The following is a 23,254-nucleotide window of genomic DNA, read 5'->3' as shown; positions in this document are numbered from 1 at the left end:
AGCCATGTTCTGGGCAAATATTTGGACTCTTAGTTATGGACCCTTGTTCTAAGAAGCTGTGGGAATCATTCTGATAATTGATTATACCTAACAATGAATGGTTTTGTTGATCAAAACCATGTCTGGAGCCGCGATAAATTAAAAAATCTGTTAGAAAATGTTTTCCAAAACATAACGGAGCTGCTTCCCTCAAATGTTAGATTATCATTTGGCGGATGGGGGACGGTGGTCAAGCCATGTTCTGGGCAAATATTTGGATTCTTAGTTATGGACCCTTGTTTTAAGAAGCTGTGGGAATCATTTTGATAATTGATTATACCTAACAATGAATGGTTTTGTTGATCAAAACCATGTCTGGTGCCGCGATAGATTAAAAAATCTGTTAGAAAATGTTTTTCAAAACATAACAGAGATGCTTCCCTCAAATGTTAGCTTGGGAAATAATACTGTGGCTTGGGGATGCATTAGTGATGGAATTTTCAGTATGAAATTGGCTTATCGAACAACTCAGACTGGTGCTGCTGTCCATCAATAACAGCTGTTTAATACCATATGGAAGTGGCAAGGACCATAACGAACCAGAGTGTTCTTACGATTGGCTAGCCATGCATGTTTAATGATGAACAAAGAGAGAATGTGCAGGAGAATGTCCTATTGTAGTCTGTGAACGAGATGTTACATCCATGAAGAGTCTCTCATGCATGTTTACAGGGAGTGCAGCTTCTCTAGTGGAGTTTAGCAAAAAAAATGCAAGTTTGTGAGAGGGTCTATTTCTTTTTCTAACAAAATTGGTTCAACTGGCTTTATCAAAATCTAAGACGGTGTACAAAGGGCTGAAGTAGCATGTTTGGTGAGATTTTAGACAAAGTATTGTATTAGCAAAGCTCACAGATTTCACTGACCCTCGTCAGACACCACATACTCTGAGCCACCTGAACTTTTTTTAGTGATTTTTGGGGGCCACCTCTCATTGTCTCCTCACTTGGTTACCATTACTACATAACCTGTGTTGGTGCCTATTCAATGTATTGTTCACACAAATACATTTGTTAAAAGCTAAATCGACGCCTTCCTTACTTTTAAACAATTTAAAGTTATAGCTGAGTTGTAACTTGGTCACCCTATCAAATCCTTATAGGCCGCTGAATGGGGAGGTGGGTTTATTTGTTTATTATTAGATGAAGCTAGTAGTGATGGGTGTCTCAAGAAGAAATTGCTTAATATTTTGTGTTGCTTTCGTTTGCAATGAATATGGAAACAATTGATGGAGCAGTAACAGACACTCTGAGCTGTAACTTTCTGAGCAGTCCATGCTTTGGGAATAAAATTAAATGCCCTACTCAGTGCCCTCTTAAATCACCCTCTGAACCAAATGCAAAACTCAAAATGTAAACGTAAATTCTTTATTCTATCTTCATATATTACTATTTTGTGTAAAAAGAATATCAAGTTTTCATTTCTCTATTTGAAAATTCAATAACAGTTTGCAAACCAAACTGCAATGGTCGTGGATCAGCATGCTTAGACCCGCACTTTGTTGGAGCAGATGGAATAGTTGTCTACTTCCATGGAAGTCCAATAAACATCTAACTTTAGTCTCTGATCAAAATTTCCAGAATCAATGCCCGTTTCATTGGCCTAAGACCAAAAGGTATACCAAGAGAGTACATGGATTCGAGCACTTGTAATTTTCTTTGAATCTCTCAACTTCATAATTGAATCAACCATACCAACAAAATGGGATAATGAAAGTGATCATTTGAAATCTCTTACAAAGGGGAGGAACTTCATGTTCCACAAGGTTACCTCTCTATAAGGGAAATTCAAGAAAAGAAAATTAGTGTGGAGAGAACATCAAACACCAACAGTGCTGTTGTTAATGTTCATGGAATTGGGAAGATATATGTGAATGTTGTTGTGTTGTTAATGTTCATGGAATTGAGGGGTGATATATGTGAATGTTGTGCCTGTAACTAAGGAAGGTAGTAGAATTCATAACTATCAAATTCCTGATAATGATTGTTTTGCTAATTTGGAGGTTCAGTTTAAATTTTACTGTCTTCGAAAGTTGAAGGTCCTCTTGAGAGGACTTATCAGCCGGATTTTGAAAATCCAGCGGCTAAGGTAGGTGTGACGATTCCGGTGGGTGGAGGTGAAAATAGAACAGGAGAACTTTAACACCTTGATTTTATTGATCTGGTGAAATTTATTCATTGAAAACACTTAGTGGGCTGCCTTAGCTGAAGCTAAGGAGACGAGAGATTGTTATTTGAAAATCCCATTAAGGAGATGGTTACGCATCTGAAGCCATTGTTCATCAAGGTTTTGATCAATGTCAAAAGTTTTTCTGAGTCTTCGTGGATGGAGCCCACTTATAACATTAAGGAAGTTAGGAAGAAACATGGGAGATTTAGTTCCAACCTACATGAAGACTAATTTCACATGCGTAGGATGTAACACATTTGGGGTGCTCATTGTTGACTTTGTGACAGATTGAAAGGAGGTAAGGTCTGCCTTCTTCATGATAGACATAAATTCTTCCTACTCTATTATCTTAGGCAGAGATTGGCTCCATACCAGCGATGTAGTTGGGGTGGATGGGATGTTGGTGGTTCAGCCATGAAGATCTGAACCGAGCTCTATGATACAATTTTAGAAATGATAAATGTGGTGTATAATTACATTTTAGATTAGTTTTTTGGCACATACTGTTTTGGTGTTAGAGGGTTAATCGCTGTCCGTCGTCAAAATCAGAGTATATTCCTTTTAATTGTGGTTTGGTAAGCTGTAAGCTTTCCTTTCAAAAATGATAAATGTGATGCAGTATTGCATTCTAGACTAGTTTTGAACTCCTGTTTTGATTGATTGTAACAGAATTTGATACAAGAGTTATATAGAGTTTCTCAACCCACACTCACCAAAGCTTAACATACACCCTTACTATCTAACAACTAGGAAACTGATACAGCCGTCCCAGCTGGCTCAACTTTAAGATACAGAAGGAAAATTATGCATTTTTAGATTTAATTCTTACATTTCTCAACTTGTTGAGATTGAGAGCAACATTTTCATGCTGCCCTTTGGAGTTGAGATAGTCGCTTTAAAATTGACTTGTCGTTTTTTCCCGTAAACTTCTCGCTGAAAAGGAGAAAGTCCATCTATGATCAAAGCCAAAATAATATCTGGTGAAGTAGAATCTTCTTCTAAAGTGTTGCATCCACCGTGTCTGAGAAATAGTGTTTCAATTCCTCTTCAAAGAAATGTTTACACTTACTTCATGATGAAAGCTCCATGGCAATTATATTCCAAAGCTAAAGTTTTTTGGGTGTCAATGGTTAGATCTTGATACTGCGGATGGGGTTTGCTACCTAAGATAAATAAAGAGAGGAAAAGGTTCAAGTTTATGGAACTGAATATGCAGGAATTGGGACAGATCAGTAGAGAATATCATTTGACGGGTGGGGGGCAGTGGTCAAGCCATGTTCTTGGCAGATATTTGGGCCCTTAGTCATGGACCCTTGTTCTAGGAAGATGTGGGAATCATTCTGGAGATTGAATATGCCTTAACAATGAAAGGTTTTGTTGATCAAAATCATGTTTGGTGCCACAATAAATTCAAAAATCTGCTAGAAAATGTTTTCTAAAACATAATGGAGCAGTTGAACTTTTGCTCCTTTTATTTCACCAAAAAAAGGTACTGGCGTATTTTGGTAGTTGTTGCATGTTTTATTAGAACCATTAACTTGCTTCCTTCTGTTTTTGTTATAGGCCTTTTGCATTTATTGGCATCAGTGAGTGTTTTGTTGATTTTGTTTTATAGAGAAGCCTCTGCAGCTTTGAATGGTTGATATCTATGAACTTAAGATGGAATTCAGGCTTTGTAAATTGTAAGCAGCAGATTTTGGGGGTTTGAGAAGTCCCATGTAAGTGTTCGATGTTATAGGAATTTTGAATTTATTGACATTAATGAGTGTTTTGTTAATTTTCTTTTTGTAGAGAAGCCTCTGCAGCTTTGAATGAAATTCAGGCTTTATAAGCAACAGATTTTGGGGTTGGAGAAGGTCCATATAAGTGTCGATGTTAGCAATTACATATTTTCTGGTTGGAGAAGTCTTGTGTACGTTTTTAGTGTTTACTTACAAAATTGTAATCAAAGAGATGAAAAACATAGGCTTAATACTGCAAAGGAAGAGCTAGTATCTGTGAAGTATCATCCTTTTCGGGAGCATAAGCCTGTGAAAGAAAGGGAGAATAAACATAACTCCAAGCTTAAAAAGTTAAAAAGCTGCAATGCTTGTGAGTCTGATGTTAAATTCTCAATTTTGTCCATAAAGTCAAAATTATTTTTCGACTAGCATCACTATTGTTATCACAACTTTTGGCTTATGACTCATAACTTGTTGTTTTTCACTTTTCCTTTGAAAATAATACCTTCTATATCTTCGGTTAATGTTATGTTTTGATGGTTGCATAGCTGCTTTTGGAAAATACTGATATTGTTGGGTTAAATATATCATTCTGAATTTAAATTTTAAAATTCACACGTGAATTTTTAGTGGCTGTTGGCATTGCATCTATTAGTGAAAAAATAGATTAAAAGATGTTCAATGTTTATTCTACCTTAGGCTCTTAGGATTAAGGGGACAAATATGATGGGCTTAATGAAATTTAGATTTGAAAGTTAATTGATGGATGAAACTTTAAAGCCTATTTTGGTGTCTAAAGAACACAAAGGTTTTATACTTTTATTAATGGTAGGAATATTAGACTGCATTTGTCTTGCTTCAGAGGCCATAAATGTGATGAATAAAAATAACAGGTATGGTAACTTGGCTCTCAAAGTGAACATTGCAAAGGCATTTGATACTATCAGTTAAAAAGTTCTCTAGAGTGGTCAATTAAAAAGTTCTTCACAAATTTGGTTTTAGTAGCACCTTCTGTAACATGGATACTTCAAGTGCTCTAGAGTGGTCAGACAGGGTGACCCCTTGTCCTCTCTACTGTTTTGCCTTACTCAAAAGTTCCAAAGTACATTAATAAGCAAGCTTGTGAAAGATGGGAACCTTGATCTCATCAAGTCCTCCAAGAGAAATTATGTTTCGTTCGGTGTTATGTATGCTGACGATATTTTTGTCTTCTACACGGGGAAGCTATCCAACATCTGGGCTTTTAAAAAGATTTTCAAAGACTATTTAGTAGTCTCTGGTCAGAACATAAGTCTGGCAAAGTCCTTTGTTTTTTCTGGTTCCATCAATAGTAGCCACCTATCCAGAATTCTGAATACTATTGGTCTACTCATTTATACCCTAGAGTATCAATTGGAGATCCTGAACCTATTAATTAACATCTTGATGTGATATTAGAAGGTTTGCCTCAAAAGTTCAATCTGGTTACTTCTGTCGTGGAAAGTAAGTTTGAAACTATGGATATTGATGTTGTTGTGGCATTTTTACTTGCTCATGAAATTTGTCTTGACAAGTTCAAGAAGAAAATTGTTGAAGAGGTTGCATCTCTTAACCTTACTCATGCATCTCTTTCCCAACCTAATAGCGCTCAACTTGCACCTCAATCCTCTGCACCACCATCCACTAGTCCCGATACGTCTTAAATTGGCTCTAATTGTGGCTATGGAGGAAGAAATGGAAGAGGTCACGCCTCATGATAAGGGAAATTGTTTCTCTCATATCCAATGTAAGATTTGTTTTAAATTTGGTCATGTATCCTTTTCTTGCTGGAATTGTTTTAAATTTGGTCATCTAGCCTTTTCTTGCTGGAATTATTTTATTCAGATTTTCTGGGCCACAATTCCTTTGAATTAGCAGTAGTTTTCTGCAAATTACACTAACTTTTACAGTCCATTCTCGCATGAACTCCCAACTATGGTCCAAATGCTAGTGGGTTATCCCTTTAGTTATGGTCACTCCAACACATGGGCATGTCCTTAGATGCAACCATGTCTTCTTTCTATTCAATTTGCTCAGCCTAGTGCAGTGGTTACCAATGCCAATTCTACAAATGGTATTGCATAGTTCCTAGACTCTGGTGCTTCCTTTAATGTGACTAGAGGTGCAAGGAACATTCACGAGCTCTTTTTTTAAGGTCCCGAGGAGATCTTCATAGGGAATGTATTAGGTTTGCCTATAACATATTTTGGTTCTAACTCCTACTTCACAATATTTGGGGCACTTGAGATTATATCATCCAAATAATCATAATTTGAAACTTGTATTGAACCATTGTAATATTTCCCTTATGAATAAAGATAAGGATCTTTTTATCTTTATTGTTCCTGTTGTATGCGCAAAGCTCACAGACTTCGCTGAGCCTCGTCACACACCACATGCTCTGAGCCACCTGAACTTTTTTTAGTGATCTTTGGGGGCCACCTCTCATTGTCTCCTTTCTTGGTTAGGGTTACACAAATACATTTGTTAAAAGCTATAAATCTGATGCCTTCCTTATTTTTAAACAATTTAAAGTTATGGCTGAGTTGTAACTTGGTCACCCTCTCAAATCCTTATAAGCTGTGGGGAGGTGAGTTTATTTCCTTTGTTTATTATTAGATGAAGCTAGTAGTGATGGGTGTCTCAAGGAGAAATTGCTTAATATTGTGTTGCTTTCGTTTGCAATGAATATGGAAACAATTGATGGAGCAGTAACAGACACTCTGAGCTGCAATTTTCTGAGAAGTCCCTGCTTTGGGAATAAAATTAAATGCCCTACTCAGTGCCCTGTTAAATCACCCTCTGACCCAAATGCCAAAGTTTGCTCTCTAGACTGTGCTTCTCCCGTATGTAAAACTCAAAATATAAACGTAATATCTGTGTATTACCATTTTGTGTAAAAAGAATATCAAGTTTTCATTTCTCTATTTGAAAACTCAATAACAGTTTCCAAACCAAACTGCAATGGTCGGGGATCAACATGCTTAGACCCGCACTTTGTTGGAGCAGGTGGAATAGTTTTCTACAGCCATGGAAGTCCAATAACTTTTCACCTTAGTCTTTATCAAAATTTCCAAAATCAATGCATGTTTCATTGGCCTAAGATCAAAAGGTATACCAAGAGACTACATGGATTCGAGCACTTGTAATTCTCTTTGAATATCTCAACTTCATTGTTGAATTAACCATATCAACAAAATGGGATTATGAAAGTCATCATTTGAAATTCTCTTACAATGGGGAGGAACTTCATGTTCCACAAGGTTACCTCTCTAAATGGGAAACACCAACAGTGTTGTTGTTAATGTTCATGGAATTGGGGAGATATATGTGAATGTTGTTGTCAATGTTCATGGAATTGAGGGGAGATATATGTGAATGTTGTTGTTAATGTTCATGGAATTGAGGGGAGATATATGTGAATGTTGTTGTTAATGTTCATGGAATTGAGGGGAGATATATGTGAATGTTGTGTTCATTTGGAGGTTCAGTTTAAATTTTACGACCTGTCTTCGAAAATTGAAGGTCCTCTTTGGAGGACTTTTCAGCCGGATTTTGAAAATCTAGCGACTCTTCGAAAGTTGAAGGTCCTCTTGGGAGGACTTATCAGTCGGATTTTGAAAATCCAGCGGCTAAGTTAGGTATGGCGACTCTGTTGTCAATGTTCATGGAATTGAGGGGAGATATATGTGAATGTTGTTGTTAATGTTCATGGAATTGAGGGGAGATATATCTGAATGTTGTGTTCATTTGGAGGTTCAGTTTAAATTTTACGACCTGTCTTCGAAAATTGAAGGTCCTCTTTGGAGGACTTTTCAGCCGGATTTTGAAAATCCAGCGACTCTTCGAAAGTTGAAGGTCCTCTTGGGAGGACTTATCAGCCGGATTTTGAAAATCCAGCGGCTAAGTTAGGTATGGCGATTCTGGTGGTTGGAGGTGAAAATAAATCAGGAGAACTTTAACACCTTTTAATGATCTGGTGAAAATGTATTCATTGAAAACACTTAGTGGTTAGCTGAAGCTAAGGAGACGAGAGATTGTTATTTGAAAATCCCATTAAGGAGATGGTTATGCATCTGAAGCCATTGTTCATCAAGGTTTTGATCAATGTCAAAAGTTTGAGTCTTTGTGGATGGAGCCCACTTATAATAACATTAAGGAAGTTAGGAAGAAACGTTAAAGATCTAGTTCCAACCAACATGAAGAAGACTAACTTCCCATGCGTAGGATGTAACACATTTGGGATGCTCATTGTCGACTTTGTGACAGATCTAAACTGCCTTCTTCATGATAGACATAAATTCTTCCTACTCTATTATCTTAGGCAGAGATTGGCTCCATACCAGCGATGTAGGTGGGGTGGAGGGGATGTTGGTGGTTCAGCCATGAAGATCTGAACCGAGCTCTATGATACAATTTTAGAAATGATAAATATGATGTATAATTATATTTTAGATTAGTTTTTTGGCACATACTCTTTTGGTGTTAGAGGGTTAATCGCCGTCCGTCGTCAAGATCAGAGTAGATTCCTTTCAATTGTGGTTCGGTAAGCTGCAAGCTTTCCTTTAAGAAGTGATCAATGTGATGCAGTATTGCATTCTAGACTAGTTTTAAACTCCTGTTTTGATTGATTGTAACAGAGTTTGATACAAGAGTTACATAGAGTTTCTCAACCTGCACTCACCAAGGTTTAGCATACACCCTTACTAACTAACAAGTAGGAAACTGATACAGCCGTGCCAGCTGGCTCAACTTTAAGAAACAGAAGGAACATTATGCATTTTTAGATTTATTTCTTACATTTCTCAACTTGTTGAGATTTGGAGCAACAATTTCATGCTGCCCTTTGGAGTTGAGATAGTTGCTTTAAAATTGACTTGTCATTTTTTTCCGTAAACTTCTCACTGAAAAGGAGAAAGTCCATCTATGGATCAAAGGCAAAATAATATCGGGTGAAGTAGGAATCTTCTTCTAAAATGTTGCATCCACCGTGTCTGAGAAATAGTGTTTCAATTCCTCTTTAGAGAAATGTTTACACTTACTTCATGATGAAAGCTCCATGGCAATTATATTCCAAAGCTAAAGCTCTTTGGGTGTTAATGGTTAGATCTAGATACTGCGGGTGGGGTTTGCTACCTAAAATATTTAAAGCGAGGAAAAGGTTCAAGTTTATGGAATTGAATATGCAGGAATTGGGACAGATCAGTTGAGAATATCATTTGACGGGTGGGGGACGGTGGTCAAGCCATGTTCTATGCAGATATTTGGGCCCTTAGTCAAGGACCCTTGTTCTAGGAAGATGTGGGAATCATTCTGGAGATTGATTATGTCTTAACAATGAATGGTTTTGTTGATCAAAACAATGTATGGTGCCGTGATAAATTCAAAAATCTGCTTATTTAAAATGTTTTCCAAAGCATAAGGGGACTGCTTACCCCAAATGTTAGCTTGGGAAATAATACTGTGGCTTGGAGATGTACTAGTGATGGAGTTTTCTGTATGAAATTGGCTTATCAAATAACTCAGACTGCTGCTGTCCATCAACAACAACAGCTACTTAATACTATATCGAAGTGGCAAGGACTAGAACAAACCAGGGTGTTCTTACCGGGAGGCTAGGCATGTGTGTTTAATGACGAACAAAAAGAGATTGCACAGGAGAATGTCCAATTCTAGTCTGTGTACGAGATGTTACATCCATGAAGAGTCTCTCATGCATGTTTTCAGGGAGTGCAGCTAATCTAGATTAGTTTTTGTCCAACTGGTGTGTTTTGGTTGTTGTTGCATGTTTTATTAGAACCATTAACTTGCTTCCCGCTTTCTTTGTTATAGGCCTTTTGCATTTATTGGCATTAGTGTGGATGTTTTGTTGATTTTGTTTTGTAGAGAAGCCTCTGCAGCGTTGAATGGTCGGTAAAAACAGATGGGGGAACATTGTGCTGTGCCTGTCGAGTCTCGTATCTATGAACTTGAGATGGAATTCAGGCTTTGTAAATTGTAAGCAGCAAATTTTGGGGTTGGAGAAGTCCTGTGTAAGTGTCGATGTTATAGGCATTTTGAATTTATTGACATTAGCGAGTGTTTTGTTAGTTTTCTTTTTGTAGAGAAGCCTCTGCAACTTTGAAAGGAATTCAGGCTTTATAAGAAACAGATTTTGGGGTTGGAGAAGTTCCATTTAAGTGTCGATATTATCAATTACATATTTTGGGGTTGGAGAAGTCTTGTGTAAGTTGTTAGTGTTACTCGTACACAATTGTACTCAAAGAGATGAAAAACATAGGCTTTAATACTGCAAAGGAAGAGCTAGTATCTATGAAGGGTCGTCCTTTTCAGGAGCATAAGCCTGTGAAAGAAAGGGAGAATAAACATAACTCCAAGAATAAAAATTTAAAAGCTGCAATGCTTGTGAGTCTGTTGTTAAATCCTCAATTTTGTCCATAAAGTCAACTATTTCTCGACTAGCATCAGTTTATTTTTATCACAACTTTTGACTTGTGACTCATAACTTGTTGTTTTTCACTTTTCCTTTGAAAAGAGTACCTTCTATATATTTGGTTAATGTTATGTTTTGATGATTGCATAGCTGCTATTGGAAAATACTGATATTGTTCAGTTAAATATATCATTCTGAATTTAAATTTTAAAATTCACACGTGAGTTTTTAGTGGCCATTGACATTTCATCTATGAGCAAAAAAATAGATTAAAAGGTGGTCAATGATGGACTTCATGAAATTTTAATTTGAAAGTTAATTGATGGATGAAACTTTAATGCCTATTTCGGCGTCTAAAGAACAGAGAGGTTTTATTAATGGCAGGAATATTAGAGACAATGTTTGTCTTGCTTTAGAAGCCATAAATGTGTTGGATAAAAAGAACAAGTATGGTAACTTGGTTCTCAAGGTTGACATAGCAAAGGCGTTTGATACTATCAGTTGGGAGTTCATCTTAAAAGTTCTTCACAAATTAGGTTTTAGTAGCACCTTTTGTAATTGGATAAAGGCCATTTTGTCTTCAGCTCACCTATTTGTCAGTTTCATTGGTGAGCAGCATGGATACTTCAAGTGCTCTACAGGAGTCAGACAGGGTGACCCTTTGTCCCCTCTACTATTTTGCCTTGCTCAAGAGGTCATAAGTAGATCAATAAGCAAGCTTGTGAAAGATGGGAACCTTGATCTCATCAAGTCCTCCAAGAGAAATTATTTTCCGTCCCATGTTATGTATGCTAACGATATTTAGGTCTTCTGTACTGTGAAGCTATCCAATATCTGGGCTCTTAAAAATATTTTCAAAGACTACTCAGTAGCGTCTGGTCAGAACATAAGTCTGGAAAAGTTCTTTGTTTTTTCTGGTTCCATCAATAGCAACCACCTATCCAGAATTCTCAATACTACTGGGTTCCAGCATGGCTCTCTTCCTTTCAATTATCTAGGTGTTCCCTTATTTAAAGGTAGAGTTAAGAACATTCACCTTAATCCTATCTCTGACAGAATCTTGGCCAAGCTTGTGGCTTGGAAAGGCACTTGCCTCTCTGTGAATGGTAAAGTGATTTTGGTGAATTTTGTTATTCAAAGCGTGATTTCTTACTCTATCAACATATACTCCTGGCTTGTTTCGCTCCTCAGGCGCAATGAGTAAGCTTGCAGAAATTTCATATGGTCTGGTAGCATTTTTAACAGAAAAATTTGCAGTGTTATCTGGAAGAAGGTTTGCCAACCTTGCTCAAAAGGTGGTCTTGGGATAAGGTCTCTTATTCGGCTGAACGAGCCTTCCAACTTAAAGCTGCTTTGGAATATGATGAATAACAAGGAAGATTAGGCTATTCTCCTCAAGAACAGGATCATTAAATCTTATGGCCACATTAATTATCATATCTTTTTTTCTATCTGGAGCGACATAAAGGATGAATTCCCGGTTCTTCATCCCGGTTCTGAGGGATAACGCCAGTTGGTCCCTTGGCACAGGTCAAGACATCAGCTTTTGGAATGATGCTTGGGCTGGAGATCCACTTATCATTGAAACAGATTTGGAATCTCTCCATTGTTTGGGAATTATTCCTTATGTGAAAGTTTCTGATCTCATTATTCATGATATATGGAATATTCCTTCAGATTGGTTTGATTGGTTCCCTTTCCTCTAAGATGCCTACAGGTTCAAATCTAATTTGCTTCCTGATGTGTCTTGGTCTAAAGCCATTTGGTCTAAAGCCATTTGGAGGATAATTCATGAGAAAATTCCCACGAATGATCTGCTGGTGGCAAGGGGAATTATTTTGGCCTCCACGTGTCCTCTTTGTAACTCTGTCGTTTAAAAAGGTGGTATTTTCAGGAACCATAATGGAAATTTTAGTCAGCCTTTGCTGCGAACCTTAACACCGGCACCTCCGTTCATGCTGAGTTTGCTGTTGTTATAAAAGCAATTGGGATTGGTATTAATCATGGTTGGTTAAAGCTTTGGATCGAGTCAAACTCTAGCATGATGGTCAAAGTTTTCTCCAACCCTCTTTCAGTCCCTTGGAAGCTCAAAAACAGGTCGAATTCTTGTAAGGATCTAACTAACATCACTAACATAGTGATCACGCACATATATAGAGAAGGTAACACTTGTGCCGAGTAGTTTGCAAGTATTGTTCTCAACACTAGCACAACAATCTTTTTTGACTCAATTCCTAATAATATTAGGGAGTATATTGTAAAGAATATGTTAGACATATCTTTCTTTAGATTCTCTTGGATCATTTGGGGTTAACTTGTTTCTCTCCTTTTTGTAGCTTTCTTCTTGTGGAGCCGATGTCGACATACTTTAAAAATCACCTAATTCAGATAAGAAATTAAAGGAAGACCGTCATATAACATAACGAATTATATTAACTTGAACGATTACAATTGAAGTTAAGGGACGAGAATATACAAAAACTCTAATAATAAGATCCCTATAAAAAGGATCACATGCGTTAAATGAATGTACACATAAAAATTTCTTAAAACTCTATACACATATATTTATCACTTATGCTTTACAAAATCATCAATGTGAGACTTATGAATTTGTAACATAAGATAAAAAAAATCGATTAATAACTGATGGCCTGGTTTGGTTATTTCTTTACAATTGCTGTTTCTTGTTGTTCTTTTGTTGGAAATTGTGTCATATTGCTATTGAATAGGTTAATACTTTATCTGCAATGTTGGGCTGAATCTGGACGTTCTTTTAGATTATGTAAAACCTTTCCGATCATGGCAGACAGTAATGGTTAAAATTAATATGTAGTCATGTTTGCTTCTCAGTGAAGAATGGTTTGTTTTGGTATCGCTTTCATACACCAGCAATTGAATGTTTATTGTTTGCTGGAGCAATTGATTAAGAATTTCGTGCAACTGCACTGCTTGATATTCTCTTAGCTAGGCTTTTGAACAAATGAACAACTTCTTGTTGTTGTCGAATTAGAAGCAGATGGAAGGCCAGATGATTTGACGGTGAACTATGTGAGTGGGGTGGAAGGAAAGGATAAATCAGGTTTTTTCCCCATTGTTTAAATTTGCTAGGGAAAACTTGAAGAACAATGCTTGGAAATTGCAGAGAATCTCAAAATTCGAAGCCTTATAAGATGTATGCAATTTTTCTTTTCTTTCTTATAGTCCAAGTTATCTCTCGTGTATATGTAAAGTGCTGTGTTATAGACATTTAACTGTGGCAGGTTGTATTCCTGATAAATAGAGATTAATTGCTTGAGCTCTAACTTATTCTTAATTCTTTTTCATTGTCTTTCCTTGTATGTTAGATTGTGAAAACAATAATTTTAGGATTCATACTTTCTTTATATCAAACTTTTAAAAAACTATGGCCATATGCAGATGATATGATACAAAAAAAAAAGAATTTAGAAATCCATGTGAAATTTTCATAAAAATTGTTTGGCTAATCTTAAAAAATATTTGTTCCAACGCGACCAATCTAATCTATTTGCTCCTGATGTGAAGCTTGTGATTTGTATCTTTCCAGTGTTGTTATCATTACTCTTGAAGTATACCAGCAACGATTGATTAGGCAGTTGCATTGCCAGATGCATTTGACATCAGTATTTCTGATAGACCAAACTGTGCACATGATTACAGTGGGTTATTGGAATGTTTGTACGGTTAGATCTAACCTGCATTTGCATTGCCAGTTGCATTTGACAACAGTAATTCTGATAAAATAAACCTGTGCACATGATTACAATCGATTATTGGAATGTTTGTAACATTCTAGAGATACAGTTAGATCTAACATGTGACTGTGCACAATATTAGAATTAGTTAGGAGCAATTCACACTAACCTGCACATGTGTGCAAAATTAGGTACCTATGTAATGATGTAATTATTTCCATATTACAGTCATTAAAAACACTCAGTTTATAGCGGATAGAGAGTCTTCGACATACTCTTCTGGACATCCCGAACCTATTAATCAACATCTTGAAGTGATATTAGATGGTTTTCCTCAGAAGTTTAATCCGGTAATTTATGTATTTGAAAGTAAGTTTGAAACTATGGATATTGATGAGGTGGGACCTATAAAGAACTCCTTATCAACTAAGGTCAAGATGTTCAAAGCTCAGTTCTATTTGCTTCACCTAAGCCCAATCACGGTCCCTGAAGATTACAAACAAGAGGCATTATAGCCTAAAACCTCACTAGAAAAGGTTTCAGTGAAAAACTCTGGCCGATCTACGACCTTTTGACAAGGTCCTCAATGACTAGTTCACCCTCAACATTGAAGCGCTTGCTGGATCGGTATAGTGCGCTAAGAGCCGATTCTAGGGTGCCAAAAAGCAAAATGAAGGGACTAGGATCAACATTGACTTAGGCAAAAGATGCCAGACATCTTGCAACTAGATCATTTCAAAGAAAATTGATAGAACTTGAAGTTAGAACGGTAATGATTGGAAAAGGCCTTAGAACTTCAGGGAAACTAGGACCACCAAGGCTTAGAGGTCACAGGGAATTCAATCGATTTTCTGTGAGCACAAGATGACCTATAATGAGAAATAAATAAATCATGTAAATGGTTGCTAGTCGAAGGTTGGACAATGCAGAGTTTAGACAAAACAGTCAACACATACAGTGTGGCTGTATTCGTCTTTGTATTTTTTACCAATAGTTGAATGAAACTTGGGTCTTGTATTATGGATTATGATGAGTACAATTACTTAAAAAATGTTTTGTTGAGTGAGAGTCAACAAATTCTGGCTGTTAGGCCTGGTGATTCCTCATAAAACGACGTGCTCATGAAAACATTTAAGGTAAGGCTTTAGCAAAGTAAGCCACAAGTTCTGTACTTGACGGCCATGCTGAGCTTTCCAACTTGTTGAGATTTGGCACAATGTTTTAATTTTGCCTTTTGAAATTGTGATAGTCGCTTTAAAATTGACTCATGTCAAGGGTCATATTTTTGTAAACTTCTTGCTAAAAAGGAGAAAGTCCATCTGTTGACCAAAGCCAAAATAATATCCGGGTGAAGTAGGAATCTTCTTCTAAAGTGTTCTATCCACCGTGTCTGACAAATAGTTTTTCAATTCCTCCTTAGAGAAATGTTAACACTTCCTTCATGATGAAAGCTGAATGGGAATTATATTCCAAAACTAAAGCTCTTTGAGTGTCAATGGTTAGATCAAAATACTGATGCAGGTGGGATTTCCTACCTAAAATAAATAAAGAGATGAAAAGGGTCAAGTTTATGGAACTGAATATGCAGGAATTAAGACAGGACAGTTGAGAATATCATTTGGCGTGTGGGGGACGGTGGTCAAACCATGTTCTGGGAAGGTATTTGGGCTCTTAGTCATGGACCCTTGTTTTAGGAAGCTGTGGAAATCATTCTGGAGATTGATTATTCCTTAACAATGAACGATTTTATTGATCAAAACAGTGTATGATGCCGTGATAAATTCAAAAATCTGCTTCTAGAAAATGTTTTCTAAAGTCTAAGGGGGGCGCTTCCCCCAAATGTTAGCTTGGGAAATAATACTGTAGCTTGGGGATGTACTAGTGATAGAATTTTCAGTCTGTAATCGATCAAACAACTCATACTGCTGTTGTCCATCCACAACAACAGCTGTTTAATATTTTATGGAAGTGACAACGACTAGAACGAAGCATGGTGTTCTTATCGTAGGCTAGTCATGCGTGTTTAATGACGATCAAAGAAAGAATTGCGCAGGAGAATGTCCAATTCTAGTCTGTGTAAGATGTGTAACATCCATGAAGAGTCCCTCATGCATGTTTTCAGGGAGTGTAGCTTCTCCAGAGTTTGTCAAAAAATGCAAATTTGTGACAGAAACTATTTATTTCTTAACAAAATTGGCTCAACTGTCTATATCAAAATCTTAGAGGGGGTATGAATGGCTGGGGTAGCATGTTTTGTGTGAACCCGTTCAATCTAGCAGTTGAACTTTTGCTCCTTTTATTTCACCAAAAAAAGGTACTGGTGTGTTTTCGTTGTTGTTGCATATTTTATTAGAGCCATTAACTTGCTTCCTGTTGTCTTTGTCATAGGCCTTTTGCATTTATTGGCATTAGCGAGTGTTTTGTTGATTTTCTTTTGTGGATAAGCCTCTGCAGCTTTGAATGGTCGGAAAAAAAAGATGGGGGCCTGCCGAGTCTCGTATCTATGAACTTGAGATGGAATTCAGGCTTTGTAAATTGTAAGCAGCGGATTTTGGGGTTGGAGAAGTCTTGTGTCAGTTATTAGTGTTACTTAAGCCTGTGAGTGATAGGGAGAATAAAATTTATAAAGCAGCAATGTTTGTGAGTCTGATGTTAACTCCTCAGTTTTGTCCATAAATTCAAAATTATTTATCGACTACTATCACACTCTATGTTTATCACAACTTTTGATTATGACTCAAAACTTGTTGTTTATTTTTCTTTGAAAATAGTACCTTCTATATCTTCGGTTAATGTCATGTTTTGATGACTGCATAGCTGCTATTGGAAAGTACTGATATTGTTGAGTTAAATTTATCATTCTGAATTTAAATTGTGAATTTTTAGTGGCTATTGGCATTGCATCTATGAGTAAAGAAATAGATTAAAAGGTGGTCAATGTTTCTTCTACCTTCGGCTTTTAGGATTAAGGGGACAAAAATGACGGACTTAATGAAATTATGATTTGAAGGTTAATGGATGAAACTTTAAAGCCTATTTCGGTGTCTAACAAACACAGAGGTTTTATTAATGGCAGGAATATTAGAGTCTGTATTTGTCTTGCTTTAGAGGTCATAAATGTGTTGGATAAAAAGAACAAGTATGTTAACTTGGCTTTCAAAGTGGACATACCAAAGGCGTGTGATACAATCAGTTGGGAGTTCATCTTAAAAGTTCTTCACAAATTTGGCTTTAGTAGCACCTTCTGTAATTGGATAAAGGCTATTTTGTCTTCAGCTCACCTGTTTGTCAATTTCATTGGTGAGCAATATGGATACTTCAAGTTCTCTAGAGGGGTCAGACAGGGTGACCCTTTGTTCCATCTACTATTTTGCCTTGCTCAAGAGGTCCTAAGTAGATAAATAAGCAAGCTTGTGAAAGATGGGGGGAACCTTGTTCTCATTAAGTCCTCCAAGAGAAATTATGTTCCGTCCCATGTTATGTATGCTGACGATATTTTGGTCTATTGCACGAGGAAGCTATCCAACATCCGGGCTCTTAAAATGATTTTCAAAGACTACTCAGTAGCCTCTGGTCAGAATATAAGTCTGACAAAGTTCTTTGTTTTTTCTGGTCCATCAATAGCAGCCACCTACACAGAAATCTCAATAATACCGGGTTCCAACAGGGCTCTCTTCCTTTTAATTATCTGGGCATTCCCTTATTTAAAGGTAGAGCAAGAACATTCACCTTAATCCTATTAGAAATTAATTGCTTGAGCTCTAATTTATTAGAAGGCTTGCCTCAGAAGGTTTGCCTCAGAAGTTCAATCCGGTTATTAGAAGGCTTGCTTTATGAACTCATATATATGATTGATTGTCATGGCTGGGGTTTGACATGTTTGGTAAGATTTTACTGTTGCTTCTAATGAATGATTTAGAACGAGATATTTTTGTTTTATTGTGTTAGCGTGAGAAATAAACAGAGAGACCGATTGATTTCTGTTGATTTGTTGTTGTTGTTTCGGTGGTCTGAGAGTTAGAATAAAGTGAGGAGGACCGGAGGATAGAGAAGAACAGAGCGTTTGAGAGAGAGACGAAGATGTTTTGTTGTTGTTGTTTGAGAGATAGGAATTGAGAGAAAGAAGCGTGAAACAGAGGAAATTAGAAGCGTTGAGAGAAGTGAGGTGGACCCTCATCCTTTTTGGTCTTAGGGTTTTCTCCATTTTCTTTGTTATGGGCTTAACCTATTATGGCCCATTCCGAATTCCTCTTCAAACCCACGAGTTCCTGCGCTGTTATGAAGTTTGCTTTTGGGCCAACTCTTAGAGCCCAACGAATCCAATACTCCTGTACTAACCCAGCGCCGTTCTTGCCTAATACACCCCCCATTTCACTTCTTTTTGTTGGGCCCATTTGATTCTATTTCAGTTTAGTTTGTTTCTATTTTATTCCACTTGTTTTAATTTTTTTTATAGCACAAAATACAAAAACATACTTTTATCTTAGTCTTTTTATTTTTCATATTAAAAATATTAAAAAAATATGTTGTTAATTTTAATTTCCTTTAGATTTAATATGCTTATTTCTATATCTTCTCTTTGCTTTTTTTTTTTGTTATTAATTGTTAATATTTTCTTTATTATTTTTCATGCATTATTGTATATATATTCGTGACTAACATTTTTTTATTTTTGTGAGGTACTACTACACTTGAGCCTTGGATATTACTTATGGATATTTATAATTTATTTTAATTTTTTTGTATATATTATTCTTATATTTAGCTTTAATTTTCAATTGGGTTGTAATAATTCGTAGTTAATTTTCATCCTCATTCGTTTAAATTTGTAATCACTATCCCCGAGGCCTTGTAATAATTTTACCGCTTTCCTTTATCGCTTTATTTTATTATTGCTTGCATGCTTCAACCGTTTTTCAAAATAAAACAATATTAGGTTCTTAGCCGTTTTCTACCATAAGTCGATCGCACTCTACGCATCGCCATCAACTATACTTACACACGCACACTTGCACGGCTTGAGACTAGGCTTTCTTACAGATGACCTACTCGATTAATCGTTTCGGTTGATCGTTTAGAGGCTAGTCTTTGACTAGTTCACGTACACTCTTATTTTACCTATTTCATGTTCATTCCTTTATGTTTGAACCCTTATGCTTGTTTGTATGGATTTTACCTGTATGAGCTTGTATGTTTCCATTTACTTCTTCTATTTTTCTCTTTTAAATAAAATGTGCACCCCCGCATTACTTGGTCTATATACCAAGTCCCCAACCAACTCTTTGTAAGCCGATTGCTTCACGCATCGCCTTTGACCTGTTTTCAAAACTCCTTTCATAATAAAACTTTGACTTTTGTCATATGATCTTCTTTAAAACTCTTTTGTGCACTTGCGCTCTTTCTCTTTTAAAACTGTTTTCAATAAAATCTTTTTCAAAACTTTTGAGCAGAACTACAAATGCTCTGACTTCTCCATTGCACTAAGGAGGTATGTAGGCACAAGACGCAACGTCTTGTCGAGCAGATTTTTTGTAAATATTTTCTTTTCTCTTTTCTTTCTTTTTTAGCAGACAAAAATGGATTTAACATAAATACAAATTTTCAAAAGGTTCTTGTGGAGTATCACAGATGTGGGGTGCTAACACCTTCCCCTTGCATAACCAACCCCCGTATTCAGATTTCTCTGTGGTTTTTTTTTTCGAATTTTTTCTCTGAAATCAATAAAGTTTGGTGGCGACTCTTGCTTTTGACGAGTTAAGTTAACAAATGGCTTAAACTCAAATTTTCCGCCGCTCCAATAAGTTATTTTAAGTTAAAATTATATGAGTATTCTTATAATTTTAAAATATCAACATTCTCTCTTCTATTTTTCTTCTCTTCTCCTAAATTAAATAATAGTAGTATCTAAAATCTATTCCATTTCTCACATATTTTTCTCTTATCATCTACTTTTTCTCTTCTTATTTTTTCTTTACAACCAAAACAAAAATCCGTAGGTTGATCAAAATTTCCAAGACTTAAGTTTTACCTTTAGCATGCTACTGGCTTGGTTTTAGCATACATGTGACATCTTTGGTTTTAGCATACACGTGACATCTTTGAAAACGTATATGTCGTGTTAATTTAATTAAAAGGATTAAATAATTAGTCAAAACCATATTTAAATACAGAAAAATGCTAACGAATATCCTATATGAGTATTTGTTAAGAGTGTAAAAAAATAAGTTTTTTTTAAATGATTTGTATTTAATATATTGAAAATTGAAACATATAATTTATTTAAAGAATTTTTTATTTGGAACTCTTAAAGAGTGTCACAGGAGACACTCGTCAATGTGACTCTTAAATAAATTAACAAATTAATATTTCAATCTGATTAAATTTTATTGTAATATTTAATAAGATATTTTAGAGTGTTTCTGCTTACTTATAATATATATTTATATATATTTCAATTTTATTTATAATAAAAATTTAAACATCTAAAATGTTAGATTAATAATTTAATAATTTTTTTAATAAACAATTCAGACCTAACATAATTTGAACCCGAGACTTTGAGGGAATCACACCCTCAAGACTCAAGTAATAATAACATGAAAAAAAACTAATATGTGCCCTTAGGACACGTGTTAGTATGACTATAATAACGTTAATTATTTTTACTGTAAAATAATAACATTAATTTTTTATTACCATGATAGTACTACTACTAAATTTTTTCTTGTATATTTAATATTTTGAAATTTTAAATATGACTTTATTACATTTTATTATATTTATTTTTTTTAATTATAGTATATTTAACATGTGTCCTAGGGCAAATGTTAAGATGACTCTAATAACATTAATTATTTTTTTATATAAAAAACAACATTAATTTTTTATTACAATAAATAGATAGTACTACTACTTTTTATTAATGAATAAGATGCAATCTCCTCGGTTAGTCAGCTCAATCTTAATCAATGAAAAATAAAACAACACGTCATTGATCCGCGTAGTTCCGTTCCTTCCAATAAGAACTCTTTTCTTAACCCTATATACACAGGAATTTCAGTAACCATTAATAAACGTTGATTTAAAATTTGTCCATCAGGGACTGAATAGTTGAGGGTACGTACACTCATCAATTTGACGGGCATTAATTCCCTTCAAGATTATTATAAACAGATAAATCATTTTATGGCAGGGTCCAATTTTTTGGAGGTCCTGTGTAGATTAGTCATAATTCAACTATGCAAAAATAATTAGAGGTCCTATTTAAACTCATTTTAATAGTGACAAAGATTTATGAGACCCTATTTAGTTATAGTTTAGTTGTAAAAATTTTGAGACCCTGTGCGATAGCCCACCTTGCACGTCCTCAAAGACGACCCTGTTTTATGGATACCTTCATCCTTGAGAAATACTTGTTGATTGACCAATGTTAAATCCAACTTTGAGAAAAATAAAATAAAACGGTGTAGCTCATTTTATAGTTCTCTATTGGAATCAAGAATTTGATTTTTTTTTAAAATAACCATCTCAGATGGAACGTCTTCTTAGTGTACACGCCATTTTAGATGACACCCCCCATATTTTTTTAAGGAGTAAGAGCTATTTCATATGACTCTTCCTTAATAATTTTTCCTAAAATTTGATCATATACGTAATTTTTTTCGAAAGGTGATTAATTGCGTATTATTTTTAATAGTTGGTTATTAAAAAAAAATTCAGAATTTCTCTCGCCAAAAGCCATCTTTTTCTTTAACTAATATTATTGGATTAAAAAAAGAGCTGTGATTGTTCTGAATATAAGTGTTTCTAACATCCATTACTTTCCTTTCAGTCTCATTTTTATTGGTGATGAGGATATCCATAAGGTCTTACATTGGCTAGCCATTGTCCATCTATCAAGTTAATGGAGTGTTCCTGAGTTAGGCTACTTTGCAAGTTTGAAGGGGAGGGGAGGAAAAGCTTCTGAAAATGAATTTTTTAAAAAATATAGAAAAATTTGATATTTTTTAAAGAAATAATTTTGTATAGAATGTCAAAAGAGTATATCATTATTATATTTTTAATTTTTCGAAAACTATAACAACATAAAAGATAATTTAAAAATTTATGCAAGTCCTCCAAAACCTTCTGAAGCTCTCATTCATTATAAATTTTGAGTTTTTCCAATTTAGAGAATTTTTGGTGTTATGAATAAAAACAAATCCTCTAAAACCTTCTCAATCAAAATCATTCAGTTATTTCCACCTAATCGTTCTATTTTTTTCAAAGTCCTCCCCTCCCTTTTTCTTCAAACTTCCAATCATAACCTTAGATTCTTGAATGTTGACAATCACAAAGAAGAATGAAGGAAATTGTCCTTTATTTAATATTTTCCATTGTGGAAATAGCTTTAAAGTCCCGCAATTTCAACTTCTAATGCACCACACAATGACTTAATCCTAGAATATTCATAGGAGCGGCGCGATCCCAATCAACTAACAATTAGATTTGAAAGATCAAATAGCGCCATACAAAAAAATGGAGCATGATGATATGATAACAGATCGACAATATGATAACAACTAGAAAATTCAAATCGTGCTATAAAAAAAAGGATGCAGCCCTATCCAATATAAAATTTCAAAATGTTCTCTTTTTAATTTAAACTATTAAGAGACCCGTGCTCCCGCACGGATAAATTTATTTAATACGGTACAATTTGAATTATTGAAATTGTAAAATAAGTAATTATTTTAAAATTCAACTGTATTAAAAATCACACAAAATGAAAAGATTTTACATATCAATTATTAATTAAAATAAATTAAATATTAGATTGATAGTAACCTGTATGATTAAATATTTTATTATAATATTTATATTATATTATAGTATTTATATGCTAATTTTGTGTAATATAAAGTTATCAAACAATTCCAATATTTATTTTTCAATGTGTTAAATGTTCAAATTTTTCAAAATATTGAGGTATTTGTTAGTTTTATTTTAAACAAAACATCAATAAATTCTTTAAATTATTATATTTATTTAAAATAATATTCACATAAAACAACTTATAAACTATTGTTTATTGGTGTCATAGCAATTTACTAATAATTTGAAAAGAAAATAAATTTATATATATGGTTTATTGTCACAATGTAGAAATCTATTTATTTCCT

The 23,254-nt window shown here is 34.9% G+C and overlaps 2 pseudogenes; both read left to right on the top strand.

The window, feature by feature from the left end:
- Positions 1–1,245: 1,245 nt before the first annotated feature.
- Positions 1,246–13,693, top strand: LOC131623672 (uncharacterized; annotated as a pseudogene).
- LOC131623733 (uncharacterized) lies at positions 5,423–13,693 on the top strand (annotated as a pseudogene).
- Positions 13,694–23,254: the final 9,561 nt, after the last annotated feature.

Source organism: Vicia villosa, unplaced genomic scaffold (assembly GCF_029867415.1).
Source record: "Vicia villosa cultivar HV-30 ecotype Madison, WI unplaced genomic scaffold, Vvil1.0 ctg.000077F_1_1, whole genome shotgun sequence".
NCBI lineage: Eukaryota > Viridiplantae > Streptophyta > Magnoliopsida > Fabales > Fabaceae > Vicia > Vicia villosa.
This window is presented reverse-complemented; position numbering and strand designations above follow the sequence as displayed.